This window comes from Pinus tabuliformis, chromosome 6 (genome assembly GCF_031772625.1).
Source record: "Pinus tabuliformis cultivar Carrire ecotype Pingquan chromosome 6, CPIR1, whole genome shotgun sequence".
In the NCBI taxonomy this organism is placed as follows: domain Eukaryota; kingdom Viridiplantae; phylum Streptophyta; class Pinopsida; order Pinales; family Pinaceae; genus Pinus; species Pinus tabuliformis.
This window is the reverse complement of record NC_142292.1, coordinates 784652210-784675447: the sequence shown is the minus strand read 5'-3', so window position 1 is coordinate 784675447 and position 23238 is coordinate 784652210. Positions and strand designations below refer to the sequence as shown.

Sequence of the window (23238 nt, the reverse complement as noted above, 5' to 3'; positions counted from 1 at the left end):
AGCAAAAGTCAAAAGAATATGTGCTCAAGTATAATAAGAGAAACATTACTCTTCGTTGTACTTAATTTTTTTAGTAGATTACTATAGTGAGCGGTGAAATATGATGTCTCTGGAGAAACTACAAGCATTTTTACTACTAATGCAACAATACTTTCAATACAAAGAAGCAAGTCTACTACAACCTTGTCTGTGCCAACTTCCCCAAATCTAGGCTCTGAGAGAAGAAGTTACCCTCCACAAATAAATTTTCTTCACTGGTTTCTCATCCATTGTTAGTGATACTTCTTGGCAACTATTCATTTATTGTAAACCTACGTACCTAATACACAGACAAGTCTAACCTACAATGAATCTTTCCTAATTAAGCATTAACTTTTCCTCTGAATGACCCCAAGGAATTGACAGTTGCTACTCTCAAAATGTATTGGTAGTAGGCAGTAGCTAGTGTAACTCCCACAAAAGGACCCACCCAAAAAATCCACTGCACAAACAAGGCATAGTCATCAGGCTTCTGTATTCCCTAATCAAGTACTAGTCCAAATGAATAATCTTAACTTGAATCAATCAGCTGGTATTAATAATATTAATAAGCAAAATCTTCACGAATTTTCAGATATAACAAGTACTAAGATCTAGATTACGAAATTCATTGGTCTATATTGAATAACTCTTAAACTATATGCACACTGCATCTACCATTATAACTTGCTGACAAGAAACATGTTGCAGTGACATGAAAACTCAAAAGATCCCAATATGGTGTGTTAACTCCTTCTATTCTCCTATACTACACTTGTTGTGTCCAAGAACTCTCTTTATATATGTCAAACCTTAAGCTCCAGAATGTTCTTATAATAGACTATCAATATACCCTAACAAGGACAAAAAAATGGAAATAAACACTTACATGGTCATCCCAAGATTGTTTGTGGCCATAAATCAATGTTTCTCCGAACATCCTTGCAGGGTTGATGTCAGCCCGAGTGATGGTAATGGTGGCCAAATGTACCATGAAAACAACAAAACCAATAGCCAATGGAGCCAAAACCTACACACTAAAAGCAGGTCTAATGAAAATTCCTGCCCTTTGTATGTCCCTATGAAAATATGAAACTACCACATATATGTATATTTAGCGTACATGAACATGGGAGCCCCAAGCACTGCACTTAGGGTCAGTTACGGAGAAAACAATGTAAACGAGGACAAAGTTGCGGATGATTTTAGCAGCCAAATCCACACCCTTGGTGTATCTGGGGTGCAAAAAATTAGCTCTGCCACCATATTTGTCTTGGAAACTCTTTTGAAAGGCTTTAACCAATCCAGTCCCACAAATGGCCCCAAAACATTGGGTTATCATATACATAATAGCCCTTGGCAAGGAAACCTTCCTAGCTCAAAATAGGCCAAAGGTGACAATAGGATTGATATGCCGTCCTGCAACACCAAACACCAAAAAAAATAAAAAGCATAAATTTGGAATCTCAACCACAACAGTGTTCCTGTCACTATGTTGCTCCAAGTCTTTCACAACTAACAATATGTATACACGATAATTCATTGTCTTTGAGGCTTTACTGATTTGAAATACCAGCAATGCAGTAAACCAAAATGAAAATCATGCCATTTAGGGACCAGGAAATACTCAACACCCCAACACTCCCACAGTCAGATGAGGTTCTAGTGTAATCCAATCATAGTGGAAATTGCGATATAGATAAAAAGCAATGTCACAATTATTTATGTTATCAGAGCTCTGTAGAATGACCAGATTTTGAATTCATTAGTGTCAATGAGATCAGGAAACTATATTCTTGATCTATTCATTAGCGTTTAACACTATATTAGAGTTCAATATATATTCTTTATCTATTCAACAACTATTGTGCATATGCTTCATGGTATTTATTACTTTGGTCCATAATAAAAAACCAAGAAAAAAATAGCTAGCCAAACATAAGAACATCCACACACCACATTACACAATATAATAAGGTTTTCACTGGAGAACACTCATAGGTAGGAAACTTTAGGTCATATTGTGAGTTTGTCAATCCAATGATTGTCAATCATTAAGAAAGATTTCATTCATCTTTAAATTTTTGTGGATATTCTATTAGAATAGTTTGTCACGCTAGTTCTTACATTGTTTTGAAATATTCTATTACGTAGTTTATTATCTTAGATCTTAGATTAAATATTACTAGTGTATCACTCCAAATTATGGATATATTTGAAATCAGAATAGAAGAAACAAGCAAATAAACAAACCATCCACACAAATGAATATAATATATGAATTGCGAAACCTAATACGAGATAAATCCTAGCTAGAAGGTGAGGCATATGCTCTCGTCTCTATTTTTCAATTAAGAAATATAAGCACAAAGAAAGGGTCACTCACTATGGAGTGGGGATGGACATTGTTGGTACAAAATTCTTAGCTGAGTAAGCTACCAAAAAATGTTGTCTCGTCTTGGTGGAATTCATAGAGTTGCCACTGTAGGTATGGTATCTTTACTTATTGATGGGTGGGTTGTCATACTAGTTCCCACTGGGGACACACAGATTGTGTAACCGGGACCAGAAAAATAAGCATAGGTATGAGCCTTTAAACCATTTTTTGGGGAGGTGATAATAGTTTGTAAATCCTGTAGGTTTTCTACTTAGTTTTATTTCTTGTTTTTGTTAAGCTGGTTTTGGAGAAGAGAGTTAAGCTTAGTGTCTTGTAATTATTGACATAGTGGATATGAAACATATCCAATTGAGACTAAAAGTTATGCATCACGAGTTTCTTAAATTCCATGGTATTTAGTATCAATCTTATTTCTTGAATTTACAATTTTAGAAGCAGTTGAAAAACATTGAAAATTGAAATGATGCTCAAAGATTATATTTTTTTGTTTATAAAGTTTGACAAAATTTTCAGAATTTTAGGTTTATCATATTCTTGCTAGATGAAGATTTAAACAAATTATAGTACTACCAACGTGCTAATAAATTCTAATATTGGCAATATGCCTCTTTGTTTTGATATATTTATTCATTTGCAATAAGTGTTGATTTTTTTTAATATGGATATCAGGATGTTATACGTTGACTTATTGACTGTTCAGGATATGGGAGCATGGGATAGGGTCATCTGAAATGATTTTTCAGTTGTAGGATCTGTAAGAGGACATCATAACTATCAGGGTGAGTGAAGGATGTGTTTCAACACTATGCCTCTCATTGGGATAGGGAAGCCCTCATGAAGGAATTTGATTGTGTTCTTTGTTGTGATATATTTAGTGGTTTAAACTAAGTGCCGATTCTTTTTAATATGCATATCCAGATGTTATATGTTAGCTTGCTTAATTTTTCAGATATGGGAGCATGGTATAGGGTTGTCTAAAATTCTAGAGGACATCAACACTATTAGGGTGGGTGAAGGATATGTTTCAACACTGTGCCCCTCAATGGGATAGGGAAGCCCTCACGAAGGAATTTGATTGTGTTTGGAGGATATTTCATGGAAGTGAGGAATAGAGGGGCATAAAACTATTTTGGAAGTTTGAAGAATTATTGGAAAGTCTAAAGATTGGAGTTGTTGATGAGGCTGCAATTTGCAAAGTGTGATGCAACATTTCTTTCAAGGTTTGGTTTCTCCAACACATGGCATTTTTTTTTGTTATATCAATTCTTTTGATGCACAATATTCATTTGGTAAGGCTACCATGCCAACTAATGGTGGTAAGTTCTTATTACACATAAATAAATGATATTTTCTTTGAATATAGGGTTGACTATATTTGAAGGTTAATTGTCGGTAAATAGGGTTACAACAGACATAAGAGAGTCCACTAGAGAAGAGTAGTGCACATTTCTGGGGTTTCAAATGATGCAGGGTAGAAATGGGTGTAGGATTGGAGGAAGAATCATATGCCAATGTTTTCTTAACATGAATTAAATAAAACTGACAAACTTGTAGCTGAGAATTGGTTAGAGATGTGACAAAACTAGGTATAGGGGTAGCTAAGTGTGTTAGGTTTCCAATATGGAAAACATAAATGGTAAAATGCTTAGGTGTAGTTTCATCAAGAAAAATTGACATGCATAGAGAGGGCACAATTTTGGTTAGGGTTCCCACATTAAGGCGACAAAACTAATGGCTTCCACGCATTCAAGTAGGCTAGAGAGGAACCTACAATGATAGCAGGTCAAAGACACGCAAAATTGATAGGAAATATTTGAATAACTTGTGTGGATTTATTATATTCACAAGATCTACATATTAATACGTAGTTTTATTACCATTGGTTTTCATCATCCAAGAGGTCACTTGGAATTCAATGACTATTGGAATTCCTCCCAACCAGCCCTAATAGATTAGGTGTCTAACAAAATTTTAGACTAATGGATCAACTTGAATTTACATGAAATAGAAAGCAGGAATCCAACAACCTTTTTCAGAACCCACTTAATTTTTTTAGAAACTCTACAGTAATAATAGAAATGGTTGCAAGCTACAAAATGCTTTGACCATTTTACCAACAAATCTATTAGAAATTGCTGGAAATTATTGTGTATAAACCCTTCCAAAATATGGTTCTTCTTTCTCACACTAGATATTAGACAAATCTTCTAGGACAATGATGACTGTTTGAACTACAATCTTTCTTTGGCATGAAGAAAACATTAAAATTTACAAGCTTTAAATATAGAAACTATGAAAGCAATCATTGTGTCCACACCATATACTTTGGAATAAAAATAAACTACAACATAAGATAGTTGGAATAGTTTTAGAGAATATGGTTTGCAGTCTGTTATTTCACTCTTTTTTTCTGCATAGGATGAAGCCACATTTTTTTGCAATCTGATATTTTTACTGAGGTATTAAAGAATTTTTTTTTTTAAACTCTTGGTCATTGATTCAATGCATTTATCTTCGTTACCTCTTCTATATTTCTTGCTATTCAACAAGATCATTGTAGGTGCCTATACTTGTTGAAGATCGTGCATATCAAAGACATTCTCAAATTTTAGAATTTTTTGGGAAGTAGGTTTTCAAAACTGGCCTTTTTCAAAATTCTTGTATAGGAAACCATCCAAATTCTTGCATAGGAGGCTACTTTTGCATTCTGGGTTAAATTCAGTATTTTGATGTATCTTTCCATGGTTTCTCAATTAGATGGAATAGTTCCTCTGCTAATAATTATTGTGGAAGAAGGATAACTTCTCCTATTTAACAACATATAAGAAGGCTAGGTTGGATTTAAGAAATATCCCATAATTTGGTACCTCATAATATATGTTCATGGATGATCTTAAGCTATGGGGCTTAATGTCAAGATTGAAAAATAAAGGATGTTAAGATTTCTACCAGGTTTTGACGAGTGCAATATTTTACCGAAAATATTTCATAACAGTAGACTATCACGGTGAAACAAAATACAAATTTGGTTGGTAGTACCTAAAATTCAAAACCATCAGATCCTGCATCATCAAGGAAAGCATAGGTCAAATTCAATTCATAGGTAGTGTAAGCAATGATATAGAGCATCTATCACTATTTATTTCAATAATTTTCTTGTCCAAGTTGATCTCGCTGTAAATTATATATTTTTGTGAAAGAATGGATAATCTCTCTTAATGAATGCGATAGAAGGATCACTTGGTGTTGGTTTTTTAGGAAGGACATGGGATGAACACCTCTAAAATGGAGTTTTATATGTGTTACGCTAGGGCTTAATGCTTCGTATTGTTAACATTCAGTGTCCATTACTTGTCTTTAATTCTTTGCTTTGATAGACTATACCTTTTGCAATGGGCCTGGGTAGCTGATGTTTTCACAAGGCATCATAGAACCTAAAAAGGGGTGCCCTTAGGCATGAATTGAGTTTATTGGCTCAACCATTTCTTTGGTTATTCATGGAGGTAGAAATTTCAATGATTGTTTCTCTAAAAATGCCAAGAAAGGTTGTCTTAAAGGGATTCCTTGAGGTAATAGAATCCTTTTTGATGAAACTCCTATGCACATATTTGTTGGTTTTCATTTTGGTGCATGTGATAGTTCAAGAAATGCAGACTCTGTGAACCTTTTTGTTTGAGTTCTATCTAATTTTATTTTTAAGGCTTGGGTATAGGAACTTTGGAAACCATGTTTGGTTGTAAGTATTTGTGGGCTAACAAAATATCTTTTTTGCTTTCATTTAAAAAAGAATCTGACTATGCTAATATAATTTCTTGAGGCACTTGAATTTGTTGTAATAGATTAGTGGTTTTGTCTCCATGCAATGGAAAAATGGTTAGCTCAATAAGCTATCAAATAATGTTGTCTCATCTTGGTGGAATTCATAGAGTTGCCCATGTAGGAATGGTATTTTTTGGAGTAGTTTTAAGTGGAGAAATTTTCTTCTAAACTGCTTTTATGGGATGCTTATGCATAATTACTTTTCACTGTAATTATCCATATTTCCAAGGAGCCACTAGCTGATCAATGCACCAAACATATAAAAGTCCACATGCATTACATCCAACAATTGATTCATGGGCACTATTGATTTGCAATGTTATTGCACTAAATTGCATGTTGCTGACATCTTCACTAAGCACTTGCCAAAGACTTGCCTTGGGGTTAAGAAAGTTTTCCTTGTGATGGTAGGGAGTTAGTTTGAGTTCTCCTTTCCTCCTTTTTGTTTAAGATGATTTTTTAGGTTGAACCTCCCTTTCATACCTCCCCAGGTATCACTTGAGACAGGGTGCTAGGAGGGCATCTCAATGTACATAGTTGTAAGCACACTTAGTAAGTAATTTATTGTACAATTGGCATATCAACCAACTCTCATTTATTGTCCAATTGGCATATCAACCAATACCCTTCTTAAATGTTGGGATCCTCACAAGTCTGATATAAATGAAGGGCTTCATGCTATATTTCTTGGTCACACATCTAACTCTCTTTTTTCTTGATATGGCCTCGAGTCAAATGATACTTGTGTTCCTTTTGTTGGCTTTTGAGTCTATTAATTTTCTACTCATCTATTCTTTTATGTATGGAATTTACTGGACAAATCTAATAAATGCAGTGATTTTCTGGTTCCTTTTGTTGGCCTTGAATCTCTATTAATTCTTTGTTGTTCTTTGTCTATGTATGGAGTTGAAGTGAATAATGATCCCATTTCTGATTTCACAAGAGCTAGTTGGAGTGATTTTCTTGTTCCTTTTTGTTGGACTTGGTCTTGACTCTCTGTTAATTCTTTGTTGTTCTCTTTATGTGTATGGAGTTCAAGTGCATAATGATCCTACTTCTGATTTCATAAGAGATCCCTCAGTCTATGTTATAATTGGTGGATTGATCAACTAGTGGCTCCTTCAAAATATGGATGTCTAAATTCACTAAATGGATTGATATCTATAGTAGCTATTATGCTTAAATATGTAATTTTTTTAAATATATGTCCTGCTCATATAATTTGGTTAATTATATAGTACTAGGATATGGGAACAATTGTACAATGTCTAACGATATCATATTTTCTACCATACTTACATTCCCTATAATTGAGCTTTACGAGGCATTGTCTTCTCAGCTGCTTCAGAAAAATATTTTATGTTTCACTCTCTATCTTTTCCTTCATTTCATGGTAGTGATGAAAATGTATGCCCTTTGCTGGCTGTCATTGCAGTGATAGCTCCAGGTTGGGCTTCTTCAGATGCTTCTCTAGATGCAATGACATTAGCAATGGCAGTTGCTTGGGTAGGTGATAGTGATGTTGCATCTTCCAAAAATACATCCTTGAGATGTGAGAAGTTAGTTCTCGAAAGAAGAGAACAAAGGCTACATATCTTTACAATATTTCAAAAGGAACCTGCTTTATCACGAAGTCTTCACCCTGTACCAAAGGAAAAGATAGCTGCAATGGCGACAGCTTTAGCAGCTGCACATGATATGAATTGGATCCATGAAAATTATTAAAGTGCCATGAATGTATCAAATCAGGACAGACTTCGAATTTATGAACAAAGAGATATTAGGAAGACCTCTGGACAGTGGCAGTTTCTAGCCAGCAGGGAACGACGAGGACCTCGGTCAAAGCGCGCTGACACAGGCCCATGGAGACTACGTAGGACGCAAAATGGGAGATAGGAAGCCCAAAGGTTGTTTTTGATCGTATGGAAAAACCCCTCGAGAAGGAAAAGCCTAGAGCACTCGGTCGCATGGGAAGCTAGGAAACTATATGGAAAGCGCTAAGGCGAAAGGCGGGTCCCGTGCTCTAAAACCGGAGGAATATCGGAGGCATATTGGGTGGTAAGTGGATTTGGGCAGAGAATGAGTGATTGCATACATTGCACGATGCATGTCCCACGGATGAGAGAGAAAACCACCTCTCATCGTGGGCTAATGGTCGAGCAAGTCAATTGCGCGAAAAGAGCAAACACTGTAGGATTTGGGGGCTCCAAATCTAACAGCGGAGATTGCGCTCAATGGAAAACTAGATTTGATAAGGGAATTAAGCCGTGACATATAAAAGTTTGAAGTCCGATTTGACTGCTGACTTGGCGGATGATTCATTCCACAATGTAACTAAAATACCGAACCATTGAGGAAGAGCTGGCATAGTTTGTGAGAGCACAAGTGGCCACCTCCCTATGAGACGTTGGCGATGACGCAGAGGCAAGGAACTCCAAGCGAACAATAGCAGGCGATCCAAAGGGGTGGAAGAGGAAGTGAATAGTCAAGGACGTATTGGCTTTAAGCCATGAAAAGACAGAGAGAATGAGAGGAAGAACAAGATAAGAAAAACAGTGAAAGAGAGGACGAGAGAGACAGTGAAGCAAGAGGTAGAAAAAGAGAGAATCGAGCTGACCTGCAGTGTAAGGCGGCATCGAGCAGATAGAAGGCTTGAGAGGTTCAAGCAATCCCCGTGAGGATCTGTCGGGAATTGAGTACCACATTGGGCTCCTCCCATTAAGGACTAGAGAGGTCAAGACTTGGAAAGGAAAAGAGTCTGTGCACTCTAGTGGCTTGGTAAATCCAAGTACCACCCTACGAAGCATTATCTATTTCAGGAGACTCAAATTGAGCTCCTCACTATAAAAAGTCTATTTTAGGACACAATGAAAGAAAGCCACCATTGAAAGCTGGACTGAAGATGTAGCCCTTGAGGATAGGGTGAATTCCTTATTAAATTGGTGTGTTCTTATATTTGCTTACTGTGTTTCTCTCACTGTTTTCCATTTTCCAGTGCCTGTGCATTTTGCAATCTAATCAATCCGTTGACTAAGATAACATAGAAACACACAAGCACATGAGTCTGTAATACCTTTATTCATTAATTATTTAACTGAGATCACTCACAAGTGATTTTCATATCAAGTGGTATCAGAGCTTTAGGTTGTTGAGGTTAGACAAGCTTGTGTTGGTCTAGTTGTTGAATGCTAACTAGATCAAAGCTCAAGTTAGGAGAAGGAGAGTTGGTCGAAACTAATCCTGAAATTGGGAGGGTCTATCCTCGGAAGACAATCTCAGAGGAAGGTTCTATGGGGCCAGACCCTAAATTCATAGGTAGTTTCCTAGCCATAAAGTCCATGGTAGAGGAAATGTATAGGGACTTTAGAAAACATAAGGATGAAGGTTCATCAGGCTCTAAGAAAGACAAAGGAGAAGATGAGTCTCATTTCCATGACCACCCAAAAGTCAAAGGGAAAGAAAAAATCTTTCTCACACCTCCTAATAGCCCTGAACACAAAAAGAAAGCATCTTTGATCAAACTAGATGTCAAATTTGATTTACTTATATATGATGGAGAGTTGAAAGCAAAAAAGCCAGACAATTGGATTATACAAATTGATGTTTATTGCCGAGTGCAGAATATCGATTCAAAGAAGAGCAAGATTTAGCTGGCAAGCCTATGCCTTGGAGGCATTGCCTTGGTTTGGTGGAAGGCAAGACCCAAGTTGACATGAAAATACATGGTAAGACTATCTCTGTCTGGAGTGAATCTGTTTTTGCAATCAAAAAGCAGTTCTATCCATTGGCCTACATGCAGCAAGTCATGATGAGTTGGCAAACTCTTCGATAGTTTCAAAAGGAAAAAGTGTGCAAGGGTACACTCAAGAATTTAGAAAGAGAGCATTGATTCTAGGAATCTCATTAGACTCACCTGAGACTCTGATGAAGTACATTGGTGGTCTACACAGCTACATGAGGGACATTATCCTCATGTTTAATCCCACTAGTATAGATGAGGTATCTGTACAAGCTACTCATCTAGAAGCTAGAGGAAAGAATGGAAGTTTAGAAGTTGGGGGATCATCCCAACCCACTGCAAGCAAGAATAAGGAGAAAAGAAAGCAGAAATCGAAAGCAAGGAAGGATAACACTGCACAGAAAAGCAAGGCTTCATGCACTCATTGTAAAAAGGATGGGCATGATGATGAGCATTGTTGGATTCTGCATCCAGAGCTGAGACCTAAGAAGTTCGAGGGAAAGAGGAAGAAGACTGTTGTAACTATTCAGAAAGATTTGGGGTTAGACTCAGGAGATGAAACAACCATTGCAGCCACGGGTATAAAAGGTAAGAATTCTGGGGCATCTACTAGTAATTCCACACAATCTACTATTGATGGAGAAAATGAGAGAAAAAGACATGAGCTTTTCCATATTCGAGTTATTTCCAAACATCAAAAGATTGATTCTTTGTTTGATAGTGGCTCACAAGTAAATTCAATTTTTGAAGAAATTGTAAAGAAGATGGGATTAGTAACTACACCTCACAATAAACCATACCCATTAGGATGGTTAAATGATAAAGCACAACTACAAGTGACTAGACAATGAAAAATCAAGTTTTCTTTTGGGTCAGCATTTGTAGATGAGGTTGAGTTAGACATAATTCCTTTGGATATATGTGGAATTGTTTTCGGAAGTCCTTACTTGTATGACAGAAAAGCTATTTTATATAGAGTTGAGAACAAGTATCTACTTGTTAAAGATGGAATTGAATACTTTGTAAGAGCTCATAAGCTCAAGAATAATTATACTCTCATAAACTCAGGGCAGATGAAACGAATGACAAATTCATGCAAACAATTCTTACTGATGGTTGTAAAGGAAAAGAAACCTGATAAAACCAATGTATTTGAGGGTTGTGATGCTAAATAGCAAGCTAATTTAGAAAAGGTTGTTTCAGAGTATTATATCTTGTTTCAAGAACCTAAAGGTTTGCCACCCAAAAAGGAAATAGTGCATGATATTATTTTGCAGCAAGATGCTCCATTGCCTAACATTGAAATGTATAGGTTGTCTGCTTTAGAGAATGATGAAATCAAGAATTAGCTACAGGAGTTGCTCGAGAAAGGGTTCATCAGACCTAGCACATCACCATGTGGGTCACCAATCGTTTTGGTGAGAAAGAAATATGGTTCATGGAGAATGTGCATTGATTACCGAGCACTAAATAAGATAATAATAAAAAATCGTTATCCCCTTCCTCGCATAGATGATCTTTTAGATCAATTGAAAGAAGTTGTTTATTTCTCCAAGCTAGACTTGAATAGTGGATACCATTAGGTAAAAGTTGCATAACAAGATGCATGGAACACTGCTTTCAAAACAAAGCAGGGATTGTATGAGTGGCTGGTTATGCCTTTTGGCTTAACCAATGCTCCTGCTACTTTCATGAGATTAATGAATAATGTACTCATACATTTTCTTGATGATTTTTTTATTGTGTATCTGGATGGCATTCTGATATTTAGAAAAACGTGGGAAGAACACTTAAAGCGTGTTAAGTAGACATTAGATGTTTTTAAAAGAGAAAAAATTTATGTTAAACTCTCAAAATTTGAATTTGGCAAAACATATTTGAATTATTTGGGGCACATAGTAGGGGGTGGTGAATTGAAGATAGATCCCTCTAAGGTGGTAGTCATTGTAAACTGGCCTAAACCCAAATCTTCTATAGAAGTTAGAAGCTTCTTAGAAGTAGCACAATATTGGAGGAAGTTCATTTCTAACTTTTCCTTAATTACAGCTCCCTTACATGCTTTAACAGCATTGAACAAGGTGTTTCAGTGGGGAGGCAAACAGCAAAAATCCTTCGACACGTTGAAAGAAAAGATTAGTACAACACCTTTACTAGCACTGGCTGATCTCCAAAGACCATTTGTGATCTATACGGATGCTAGTGACTATGCCATGGGAGCAGTGTTGACACAGCATGGTAAACCCATATGTTATCATTCTGAGACATTTAATTCTGCAATGGTTAACTATCGTACATATGATAAAGAATTGTATGCATTAGTACAGAGTGTGAAAAAGTGGAAACATTACTTAATGGGCAAAGAGACAGTAATACATATTGATCATCAACCACTTCAATATCTACACTCCCAAACTAAGTTGCAACAATCAAGACATTGTAGATGGATGGGTTTTCTACAACAGTTTCATTTAGTCATTAGATATAAAAAGGGCATACACAATAAAGTTCCAGATATGTTATCTAGACCCATTATAAATGCATCTACTATACTTAAGCATAATTCTGTGTTACATGACAGCTACATTAAACAATATGTTCAAGATATAGACTTTAAAGATGTATATGAAACTTTAAGTCAAGGCAAATGAGTAGAAGAATTGGATTATCATGTAAAAGACCGACTCTTATGCCATTGTGGGAAGGTATGCATTCCACAAACTGAAAGAGTAAAGATAATTCGAGAAACACATAATTCTCTAATATCAGGTCACTTTGGGGTAAGTAAAATAGTTTCATAGCTGCAAAGATTTTGTTATTGGCGAAAAATGAATGAGACAGTTTCTAGATATGTAAGAGGGTGTATTATGTGTGCTAAAAGCAAGCCCAGCAATAGAAAAGTAGGCTTGTACACTCCATTACTAGTTCCTTCTCACCCTTGGGAAAGTGTTTCCATGCATTTTATGGGAGTATGCCTAAATCTAGGAAATGTCATGATTATCTATATGTTGTTGTGGATAGGTTCAGAAAAATGTGTATTTTGATACCTTGTAATAAACAAATTACAGCTGAACAAACTGCAAAACTATTTTTTGAACATGTATGGGTTCATTTTGGATTACCCACTTCTATTGTATCTGATCGAGACACCCGATTTGTGGGAAATTTTTGGTCAAGTCTATGGGAACTAATGGACACCAAACTAAAGAAAAGCATAGCTTTTCATCCATAAACTAATGGCCAGATAGAAGTAGTCAATAGGACAGTAATCCAATTTCTCAGGGGATATTGCAGCAAGCATCCTAAGCTTTGGGATGAACAACTGGAAAGGAGCCAAGCCAAATACAAGGGAAGGTATGACAAGCATCGGATGGAGCATAGTTTCCAAGTTGGTAACCAACTTTGGTTGTATATCAGCAAGGACAGGATGCAAGGTGAAGGTAAAATGCTAAAGCCTGCCAGGTATGGACCCTTCATGATACTTGAGAGAATTGGTGAGAATGCTTTTCACCTTGATCTACCAGCTTACATGAACATCTACTCAGTCGTAAATGCAGATTGCTTGAGATTGTTTGAACCTTCACTAATTGAGGATCCCGAAGAGCAGAGTCAATTGCCTTCTATTGATGACCTGCTACCTGAATATCTTAATGAATTGCAGGAAGACACGATTCTAGACAGGAAGGTGAGGACGATGCACAGGGGAGATGTTGAGTACCTTAGAGTTGGGCTCAAAGGTTCAAAGTCGAGTAGTGCAAAGTGTCTAGAGATTGGACAAGTGAGACAATTGTACCCTCACTTAGTTGATGCTTGAAAACCAACTTTTGGTGGTCCAAAAGCTTTTTCAGTGGGAAAGCCATGATCCGAATTGAATCCATGAAAATTATTAAAGTGCCATGACTGTATCAAATCATGACAGACTTCGAATTTATGAACAAAGAGCTATCAGGAAGACCTCTGGACAGTGGCAGTTTGTAGCCAATAAGGAACGACGAGGACCTCGGTCAAAGCATGCTGACCAAGGCCCATGGAGACTACGCAGGATGCAAACTAACAGATAGGAAACCCGGATCGGGAAAAGGAGGCCATTTCTGATGCACGACTAGCGCTGGGCAAAACCCCTCAAGAAGGAAAAGCCCAGAGTGCTCATTCACATGGGAACCCGGGAAGCCGTAGGGAAAGCGATAAGGCTAAAGGTGGGTCCCACACTCCAAAACCGGTGGAATATCGGAGGCATATTGGATGGTAAGCAGATTTGGGCAGAGAACGAGCGATTCCATAAATTGCACGATGTGTGTCCAGCAGATGAGAGAGAAAACCTCCTCTCATCATGGGCTAACAGTCAAGCAAGTCAATCGAGTGAAAAGAGTGAACACCGTATGATTTCGGGGCTCCAGATCTGACGGCGGAGATTTCACCCGATGGAAAACATGATTTGACGAGGGAATTAAGCCGCAACATATAAAAGTTTGAAGTTTGATTTGACTGTTGAGTTGGCAGATGAGTCATTCCACAGTGTAACTGAAATACTGAACCATTGAGGAAGAGCTAGCGTAGTTCGTGAGAGGGCAAGTGGCCACCTCCCTGTGAGACGTTGGAGATCACGCAGAGGCAAGGAACTCCAAGCAAACAGCTGCAAGCAATCTGAAGGGGCAGAAGAGGAAGCAAACAGTCAAGCATGTATTGGCTTTAAGCCATGAATAGACAGAGAGAACGAGAGGAAGAACCAGAGAAGAAAAATAGTGAAAGAGAGGACGAGAGAGACAGTGAAGCAAGAGGCAGAAAAATAGAGAGCCAAGCTGACCTGCAGCATAACGCAGCATCGAGCAAATAGAAGGATTGAGAGGTTTAAGCAATCCCCGTGAGGACCTATCAGGAATTGAGTACCACATTGGGCTCCTCCCATTAAAGACCAGAGAGGTCAAGACTTGGAAAGGAAAAGAGTTTGTGCACTCTAATGGCTTGGGGAATCCAAGTACCACCCTACCAAGCATTATCTATTTCAGGAGACTCAAATTGAGCTCCTCACTATAAAAACTTTGTTTTAAGACACAATGAAAGAAGGCCACCACTGAAAGCTGGACCAGAGACGTAGCCCTGGAGGATAGGGTGAACTCCTTATTAATTTGTTGTGTTCTTGTATTTTCTTTCTGTTTTCCATTTTCTAGTGTGTGTGTATTTTTGCAATCTAATCAATCCGTTGCCTAAGATAACATAGATACACACCAGCACATGAGTCTGTAATACCTTCATTCATTAATTATTTAACTGAGATCACTCACAAGTGATTTTCAGATCAGCACGAGATCTTGAGTTGAGTGCAAAAATTGGTTTTGGTGGGGGTCTAAATACTGTTGCGATGGAAACATTAGCACAGATGGAGTAATTATGAGGCAATGGGAACTTTGTGGTTGGAATATCATGAATTAACTGATCTTGCTATGGCCTTAGAATATGTTTTTTCTATGATTGTGTTAAATATATTCAAGCATTGACTAGAATGGTTGATAAAGAAAGAAACCTAAGGCAAGGAGAGGTATATATATTGCTTTATGAATGAGGCATAAAGTTTTTGGGTATAATTTGAATCATAATTCATAATTCTGATTTCTTATCTCTTATTATTATATGTAGATTGACAGGCGTGCATTAGTTGCTGGTGCTGATGGATTTCAGGAAAAGTTGGGAGCATGTGCATGACATAGACTTATTTGTTGCTTGATTGAACATGAATCTCTCTTTGCACTACTAGGATACCAGCTCGTTCGTTGAGAACGAGTTACTTTTGAATCATTTTGTTATATTTTTCAATGTCTTTGAAAGTAGATAATAATAATTCAAGGCCTTTATATGACCTTTAGTTAAATAAGACTTGTCTTAGCCTGTACAATGTTTCACAGGGTACTTATTTAAAAAATATGTATAATTTTTAATTGAATATGTACAATATATACAGAGATATACTGGAAGTTGGATTTTTGGGGAAACTCTCTTCTTATGTGAAGACTTCTTAAGAGGAACTACAATGGAACAACACATAAAGGAGCAACTACAAATTATGATGATTTTCAACCTATGGGTCAACACAACATCGAAGGGAGAAGGGATTCTGGCAATGAGGTTGAAAGTTCACTAGGAAATTCTCTTCCTACAAATGCTTCTTTGTTATTGCCAGAGGAAATTTTGCTTGAAGAAGGACATGAAGATGAAGGAACTAGAAGTGATTTTGAAATCACTGAAGATAAAAAGGATGATTTAGAGCATGGTTTTGTATCTTAAGAGGATATATCTCAACCATAATATCAATCAAAACTCGACTGGGTTAAATGTGGTAAATATCAAGGAGATTGCCAACAATGCCATAATATTGTCTGCATCTATAGTGATTGGGGCGGATGAGAGGATGCTTTTGAAAATTCTAGCAATGATGGTCCAACCATTGAGATTAATGTAGGGAAGATTTCAGGTGAGTGTGTTTACATTGAATTTCTCTATAAGGAACCTCTTGATAAATTTCTTGCATGTGCACCTTGTTGATTCTCTGTTCTGTCTGCAATTCCTTCTGATTTGGAAAAATATTTCTGTTATTATTTATTTCTTTGGTTGTTCAACAAATGTTTTGTATGTAGTACTTAGGATTGCATTTTCTGTATATGTGCTTGCTAATCTAACTACTTTTCTATTTGTGCTTAGAACTTTGGTTAAAACTTTGCACTTTCAACTAGTTTTCATAGATTGTAATTCTTGTAAAATGGATCTTAATTTCATTGAAGGTATGATTATCACTAACTGGATGGATGATGGATTTTACTAGGGTTTTGGGCATTCTAACCATGGAAAGTATCCCAACAACAACGTGCTAAATATTATTTCTCATATTGTTGCATCGGAGAAAAGTCCTAAAGTTACTATTGGGATATTTCCCTAAAAGGCTAATCTTTGGGCCCTATACAGAGTGGAATTCTACTTGGAACAAAGACACTCGTCCATATGTTAAATGTAGGTATGAAATGGCAAAAATTGCAAATGGCTTGTGGAAGAGGTTGGAGTGAGGGTGGTTTCTCTTGTTAGGATTGATGGTCTCAAGAAAATGTATGAGAGGAAGTAGGCAATTAACTTGTTTTCGAGAAAGGAGCTTCTTAGCTTTTCTCATCAAGTTCTAGCAAAGAGACTTTTGCATGAAGAATCCCCAAATTTATGCCAAAATTGTTGTGAGCTGGAACCTACTGCAACTCCTGAAGATGAATTCAAGGCAAATTGATCAATTTTCTTTTTAATTATGACTTCAACTTTTGTGGTTTCGTGGTGTAATTTGGATATGTGGTAAAACAAAATATACCATACTCTTTTGACTACTATGTAGTAGGATTAAATTGAGTTTTGAAAGCTATGGATGAATTTGTTAGAAGTGTAATTGCAGAGGATATGGTTAGCTTTGGTTACATTGAATGGCCAAGGAGATGCTAGTTGTGCACTAGCCTTCTCTTCTAGGGTGCAAGTTAAATATGAGGACATGGTTGACTCTCATTTTTTATCATTACTAACAGGTAATGATGATGCAGGAGCATCTGGTTAACAGGGTAGTGGTTTCCGAAAAGGACAGAGGACACAGTTCGTTGGATGGACAGTAGATCTGTCTTTGTTTTTTTATCTATTTTACTTTACTCTTTAAATTGCCAAAAAAACAAAGAAAAACAATAATGTTATGGTTTTTAATTTTAATTAGGAATAGTAGTGATTAGGTAGCATTTTTTGTTTTCCAAACAACCATATTACGGTTGAGAAATACATGTAAAATAGAATGTACTAACTAGCTATGGAAAAGCCGCATATGAAACAACTATTATAACCAACAACAAAACTGACAGCAGTTACAAAACAGTTTGTAGACAGTATTATAAAATGGGTGAAACAAACCATTGCAGGGGTTCGACTTCGTGTAAGAGAACAGAGAAGTAATAATAAGAAAAACATTATGTGCATATATATATATATATATATATATATATATATATATTCCTATCGTGCTTCCAGAAACTGTGCATTTGTGCAAATAGAGTATCATGCAAGACTGTTGAATGTGTTTGCTACAGGTTTCAAGCCCAGAGGGAAGAATAACAAGTTAGAGGACAAGCAGTAGCCAAAGCTCATACAACCAGACCATTAAGGAAAGCCTCATCACAGGTATGTGGAAAAAAATGATACAAGTCCTTGCCGTTCTCCTAAATTAAAATTCATACGAATACATCGCACAGTCGGTCAAAATATATATGTATAGATTTCCAATATAAGTTTTCTTTACATACTATCCGCGTTAAGAGCCTAAATTAAAACCACAGTCAAAGACATTAACCCTACAACAAACAAGAAACCGACTCGCACAAGATTCAACATCATACCCACGCCCAGCAACTAACGAAGAGTCAAGCACATATGGAGAGCAGTCTAAGACCAGTAACCAAGTTCAACAGTTGAAGTCGAAACACCCTAAGACAAGTTGCCAAACACCAAAAGGAAAACTACCCGTGTTTGCCGAACTGCCGGAAGCTCAAACACCGGTAACCACGAACAGTCACACCTGCAAGAACATGCGCAGGAAGGATTAGATTAGGCGACAGTATAAACCGGGTAAAAGAAAAAACCCTCTGAAAAGGCGAGCAGACAAAAGGCGACAGAGCCCTACCTGTTCGAAGAACCATAACTTCCAGCCAACCCCGAGAGGACCCCTGCTCACGAAGGAGCCACAACATTAGGAATAGGAAAAGAAGGTTACAAAAAAAATTCTGGCATAGAACCCAAACTTATCGGATAAGCATGCAGAGATTCTAACTGAGGACGCTGCCATCGAGTTATCAAGAACCGTGAATAGGAGCCGAACCGGTGCCGGAAGCAAACAATAGTCACAGGGGCGGACATTGTCAATAGAAGAAAATCGAAATCATACACAGGGTACAAACAACATATGCAGAGATGGGACCCTCTAAAGAAAGAAAATAACGAAAACTCAAACCACAGCAACGTTCGACATCCAAGCCGAGAAGCAATGCCACCCAGACTTACCAAATCAATATTAAAATGCCGGAGGAACAGGGCCATATCGGACCAAACAGCAACGATTGAAGCTGAGAGGGTAACCAGGAGTCGTAACAGTGAACCGAGCAAACAAGTAACAGGAACCCGCACCCAGAGAAAAAGACCGCGAGTTACAAAGCTTGCAGAGCAAAAAGACTAAGCGAAATAACAAGAGTGAGGTGGGCGAGAAAGGGTGAAAACCCCAAACCCTGAACGGATTCGTGGGATACCGAGGAAGACAGATGTTCAAAGGATAGAGAGTTAAGGTACAAGCCTCATAAAAACAAATCCATACAACGCCAATTACAAATCAACCCACATAACCAACCAACAGAACCACCACATTATTATATTCACTACGGTTGTTTACAGCTCAACACTGCAGTGACAGGACCAAGTGGGCTAGCCCCATCAAGTGGTATCAGAGCGACTTTTTTTTAAGGAGGTAGAGAAAGATGGAAGTACAACGACGAGGACGAGGAAGAGGTGCACGCAGAATAGTAGACGAGGGCTTGAGAGAGCAGTTGAGAATCCTTACTGCTCGCTTGGAAGCAGTGGAGGCAGGAAGGCGAAGAGACCCGGAACTTGGAGATGACAGTGAAGACGAGGCAGCAACTGTTACAGATGGGTCAGAGGAAGAAGCCCCGGAATTAAAACTGTTGAGATCAGTATTGTTAGCCAGCAGCAAACCCAAACCGGAAATCTCTAATTATGATGGCAGTCTGTCCGCTGATGTTTTATTGGATTGGGTGAGTGAGTTAGACAAGTATTTCGAAAATGAGGAGATTAGTGAGGATAAAAGAGTTAGATTTGCTGCGACTAAGCTAAAAGGACACACTGCCCTATGGTGGGATAGCGTCCAAGCGGACAGAAGACGGATGAACAAGTTGCCGATAAGGAAGTGGCCAAGGATGGTGGCAAAACTGAAGGGCAGGTTTTTGCCTAAAGACTACCAGGTTGAACTTTATCGGCGAGTACAGAATTTAAGGCAGAAAGGTATGACTGTAAAAGAGTACACAGAAGAGTTTTATCGAGTAAATTTACGTGCTGGTTATACGGACGATACTCCAGAAAAAACAGCGAGGTATGTGAATGGCTTGAGGATGGAAATATTGGACGAAATCAATATTCTCTCTCCCCGAAATATTGAAGAAGCCTTCCAGAGTGCTGTAAAGGCTGAAGAGAAAATTAACAGGAAACAGAATAATAGGAGAGGGAGAGGGAATGGCAGAGGATGCGGACAGTCCTATGGTAGAGGGAGCACTGCCACCAATAGCGAAGAAGGCAGCAGTTCCAGAACTTCAGGGATAGCGGAGAAGGGAGAAAGCATTAGAGGAGGTCGATCTTATCAGCACGGAAGAGGAAATGGTCGCGGAAGAGGGACTAATGTCCAGTGCTACAGGTGCCATAAGTGGGGGCACAGATCCTTCGAATGCCCGGAAGCTGAACGCGCTGGCCAGACGGGAGCATTTGTTGCACAGCCTGAGGAAGCTGAAGCACAACCCCAGGAGATCGAAAACGTAGCAGAAACAGGGGAAGCTTTAATTTTGAACAAAGTGTTGTTGAAACCAGCCAAGGAGGTGGCTGAACAGACCCAGCAAAAAGCGTTGTTTCGAAGAGGTCGATCTTATCAGCACGGAAGAGGAAATGGTCGCGGAAGAGGGACTAATGTCCAGTGCTACAGGTGCCATAAGTGGGGGCACAGATCCTTCGAATGCCCGGAAGCTGAACGCGCTGGCCAGAGGGGAGCATTTGTTGCACAGCCTGAGGAAGCTGAAGCACAACCCCAGGAGATCGAAAACGTGGCAGAAACAGGGGAAGCTTTAATTTTGAACAAAGTGTTGTTGAAACCAGCCAAGGAGGTGGCTGAACAGACCCAGCGAAAAGCGTTGTTTCGAACAGTTTGCAAATCACGGGGGAAGTGCTGTAAATTGATTATAGACAGCGGAAGTACAGACAATTTGGTTGCCACCGAAATGGTGGAAAAGCTGGGATTGAAGCGGTTAAAACACCCCACACCTTACAGGGTGTCGTGGCTACAGAAGGGCCACCAACTACTAGTAGATGAACAGTGCGAGGTAGAATTTCACATTGGCAAATATCTCGACACGGTGGTCTGTGATATTATGCCTACATACGTGTGCCATATACTGCTTGGGAGACCGTGGCAGTATGATCGGAAGGTGACACATGATGGGAAGAGAAATTGCTATAAATTTGTGAAAGATGGGGTCAAACACACGCTTGTACCCATCAAAGAGGAAGACACAATAGAACCAAGCGGAATAAAAACATTATTAATTGGAGGAAAACAGTTTGTGAAACAGATTGAGGAAAATGAGGTCAATTACGCAATTGTAAGGAGGACAAGACCGATGTTGCTGAATACAGAAAAGTCAAAACTGCCTGTAGAAATTCAGGAGTTATTGGAAGAATTCCAAGACATTGTAGTTGACGATTTTCCAAATAAGTTGCCTCCCAAGAGGAGTATTAGCCATCATATTGATTTTATACCTGGAGCGAGCTTACCAAATAAGGCAGCGTATAGGATGAGCCCGAAAGACAATGAGGAAATTCGTAAACAAGTGCAGGAGTTGCTGGATAAGGGACTGATCAGGGAAAGTTTGAGCCCTTTTGCAGTACCAACCGTACTTGCACCCAAGAAGGGTGGAGAATGGCGAATGTGTACAGATTCGCGGGCTATAAACAAAATTACGATTTGATATAGATTTCCCTTACCCAGGATGGACGACATGATGGATTGTCTTAGTCGAGCAGCTTATTTTACAAAGATTGATCTCAAGAGCGGTTATCATCAGATCAGAATTAGGGAAGGAGATGAATGGAAAACAACTTTCAAGACTAATGAAGGGCTGTACGAATGGCTGGTCATGCCATTTGGATTGAGTAACGCTCCTAGTAATTTTATGAGGTTGATGAATGAGATGTTAAAGGAATTTATTGGTAAGTTCGTGATATTTTATCTTGATGACATTTTAATTTTCAGCAGAACAAAAAGAGAGCATCTTCAACATGTTCGAAAGGTGTTAGAGAAGTTGCAGCAGAACAAACTGCTGCTAAATTTGAAGAAATTCACTTTCCTGCAAAAGGAGCTGGTCTATCTGGGATTTGTAGTTGCAGAAAATGAATTGAAAATGGGCCCGAAAAAGATTGCAGCAATTATAAATTGGCCGTCACCGAAGAGCTTATTTGAGGTACGTAGTTTTCATGGTCTGGCAAGTTTTTATCGGAAATTTATTAGAAATTTCAGTGAAATCTGCGCACCAATGTTAGAGACCATCAAAAAGGCCAGTCAGCCTTTTTGTTGGACCAAGGCGGCAGAAGACAGTTTCCAGCCTTTGAAGCGGAAGATCACAGAGAGGCCAATCTTGAGGCTGCCCGATTTTAATAAACTTTTTCAGGTTCGATGTGACGCAAGTGGAACATCTATTGGCGCTGTGCTCAGTCAGGAAGATAGACCAGTAGCATTTTTCAGCGAAAAACTGAATGAAAGCCGGCAGAAATATTCCTCAGATGACAAGGAATTTTATGCAGTGGTCCAAGCTTTAAAACATTGGAGGCACTACCTGCTGGGAAATGAATTTGTTTTGTTTTCTGATAATTCGGCATTGCAATACGTAATGCAGCAGCACAAGTTAAACCATAAGCACGCCAAGTGGGTAGAATACTTGCAGAGTTTCACTTTCGTGTTAAAACACATAAGTGGGCAAGCCAACAAAGTGGCAGATGCTTTGAGCAGAAGAGCCTTGCTCTTACAGGAGAGTAGCATACAGGTATTGGGATTCGAACATCTGAAGGATTTGTACCAAATGGACACAGATTTCAAGGAAGCTTTTGAAGCCTGCCAAAATCCCGTATTAAGGAATGCGAGCCCGTGGTTGGACTATAATTTACAGGAAGGATTATTGTTCAGAGGTGGGCAGTTATGTATCCCGGACTGTTCGATGAGGGAGAATATTGTACGGGAAAAGCATAGTGGCGGATTAGCGGGACATTTTGGCATCAACAAAACTTTGGAGCAACTCGGACATTTTTATTATTGGCCTAAAATGAGCAGGGATGTACAGAGATATGTAACCAGGTGTAAAGTCTGCCAACTGTCGAAAGGACACAGTCAGAATACTGGACTTTACACACTACTACCTGTTCCAAGCATGCCATGGGATTCAGTCAG

At 38.4% G+C, this 23238-nt stretch overlaps 1 pseudogene; it reads right to left on the bottom strand.

Annotated features, from left to right (window-relative positions):
- Positions 1 to 300: 300 nt before the first annotated feature.
- Positions 301 to 18887, bottom strand: LOC149261089 (putative aquaporin PIP2-8; annotated as a pseudogene).
- Between the last annotated feature and the right edge of the window lie 4351 nt (positions 18888 to 23238).